The sequence below is a fragment of the Neophocaena asiaeorientalis genome, unplaced genomic scaffold (genome assembly GCF_003031525.2).
Source record: "Neophocaena asiaeorientalis asiaeorientalis breed wild unplaced genomic scaffold, Neophocaena_asiaeorientalis_V1.1 scaffold1105, whole genome shotgun sequence".
NCBI lineage: Eukaryota > Metazoa > Chordata > Mammalia > Artiodactyla > Phocoenidae > Neophocaena > Neophocaena asiaeorientalis.
Window position 1 is genome coordinate 225,631 of NW_020174552.1, and position 2,332 is coordinate 227,962.

The 2,332-nt window shown below is 48.0% G+C and overlaps 1 protein-coding gene across 1 annotated transcript in view; it reads right to left on the minus strand.

Moving 5' to 3' along the window:
• Window positions 1–1,908, minus strand: part of ACOT9 (acyl-CoA thioesterase 9) — a 27,439-nt gene extending 25,531 nt beyond the window's left edge. The window contains exon 1 of the mRNA XM_024757405.1: window positions 1,890–1,908. The gene's annotated coding sequence lies outside the window, so the exon portion shown is untranslated. The remainder of the gene's footprint in view (window positions 1–1,889) is intronic.
• Window positions 1,909–2,332: the final 424 nt, after the last annotated feature.

Genomic DNA, 2,332 nt, shown 5'->3' on the forward strand with positions numbered 1-2,332 from the left:
GCTCCGCAACAGGAGAAGCCACCGCAATGAGAAGCCCACGCACCGCAACGAAGAGTATCCCCTGCTCGCCGCAACTAGAGAAAACCCGCGCACAGCAACAAAGACCCAACGCAGCCAAAAATAAATAAATACATAAATTTATTAAAAATATATATATATTAAAAAAATAAAATCGTTGATTATACTAATCATATACTGGTATAATAAATTTCTATTCTCTTGTGAACATTCAGCTTATTGTAACTTTTCACTACAATTTGATATAATCCCTACTGATAATCAGATGAAACCTGTGGACCCTCGTGCCTAGTAGTTGGTGGGGGGGGAATACATTTTTATTGATACACAAAATAGTATATACTATTTCAGATGGTTCACAGACCACTCCCTTTTGACACCCCCATGGGCCCCTAGATTTAAAAAAACTAGTAGTTGGTGGGGGGGGAATACATTTTTATTGATACACAAAATAGTATATAATATTTCAGATGGTTCACAGACCACTCCCTTTTGACACCCCCATGGGCCCCTAGATTTAAAAAATTGTGATTCAGACCAACCTCCTGAAAAAACTTGAGGCCCGAAGGAATTAGATGACTTTTTCCCTGCTAGTCAACTGGCACACTGGATAGAGCCCGGCTCTTCTAATCCCTCCCCACCTCATACACACCATACATGTAAGGAAACTGCTCTTCTCACAATCTCAGGCTACTTCCCTTTATGTATGCAACACTGAGGTGGAGGGAGCAGGGGAATGGTTCAATCACTGCTTAACACCTCAGTACCTCAGGGTTAATGGCTTATTCCCTGCGAAGCCCTCAGGAGTTTTACCTACAGCAAATCCCTAGGCCTTTAGAAGAAACTGTCAAGAGGCCTCTACAGTCAGGCCCTAGGACTCCATGATTCAACCTTTCCAATAAAAGGAGACCAAGGAGCCCAACCTCTCCATGGCTAGCCAAGGGAGTCACAAAAGTCGCATGAAGGTGTGAACGTAAGTGTCTTAGCTGTTCTGGGTTCCAAGCTTAGGGTGGGTGTCCGGGAAGAGTTTTCAGTACAAAAACAGGCAATGCCACTCATATGCCCTCCACTCTGGGGAAATGCCTCAATTTAGAGACTAAACAAATTCAGATGGCTCTTTTGTGAGCTGGGGGAAAAAAGAAGTACAAAGATTGCCCACCAGTCAAATAACCTAATCATGTCAGACAGTCTGTATTCATTTACGTACTCTTTCTCTCTCTAGACACTAATGGAGTACCTGCTTAAGGTTCAACAGGACTCAAAGGAAACGAGCCACAGGTTTATAAGGAGTTCAGGGCAAAGACAGAGGACTTCCAAACTGGGGGGGAGGAGAGACCAAGGAAGGTTTCCTGGGAGAAGACACATGAACCAAACCCTGGAGCTTGTAAGAAGGCCTGTCACATCATGTCCAATGCAAGCTAAAGCCAACTGTGGCTCTTCTTGTAATGACCTTCAACCCATCTTCAAACGGTACAACAAATAAGAGAATGAGAGAGACAGAGACACAGAGAACCTTTTTCAAATGAGAGCAAGGTCCACAGGGACAGTGAGAGAGATCCAGGGCCCCCAAGAGAACTGCTGGGGATCACTGTCACTCGGAACCACTGTGGGCCACACCAGGGGGGCTGGCATACCTATAGTGGGATGAATTCAGAAGCTGCAACAGGGGTGAGCCCCCTGGGACCCAACCAGGCAGAAAGAACTTGGAACAGCCGGAGTGCTCCGGTGAAGGGGGTTGGGGGAGAGCCAGACATGCCCTGGAGTCTAAAGCCCTACACCTTAACTGGACAAGCTGGGATGATGACTTACGCAAAAAGGCATCCTCCTTGTCAAAGGGGCCCAATCAAAGCCACTCCCCCACCTAGCCTTACCGGCCTTGCTGCTCAGTAAAAGTAAAGTGCAATCAGCACCTGGGGCCCTGGTCACACAGTCCTGAGGTCCTGAAAGCCCAAAAGATGCCCTGCAATCTCTACCCACATTACAACACACTTAAGTCGAGTCCAAGTCAGTCAAGCACTCAACCTTTAAAACGCTCTGCAAAGGAGGGCAGAGGGCCGGAAACGCAACGTGCAGCCCTAAGTACTAGCTTTCTGACAAGGGGCTAACTCCAAACCACCCCCCTGATGAGCAAAGAGATAGGAATTTCAGGGAACGCCCAACTTCCTCCCTTAAAGTGCCTCTTCGCTTTTAACATCAAACTCCGGGCCGGAACACGCGAAGGTGGGGGGTGGGGGGCGCTGGGCCCCACCCTAGGCCGGCAGGGTCGCGGTAGGCGACCGCCCTTCCCCACCCGGCCCTATTTTCTGCCCAAAAG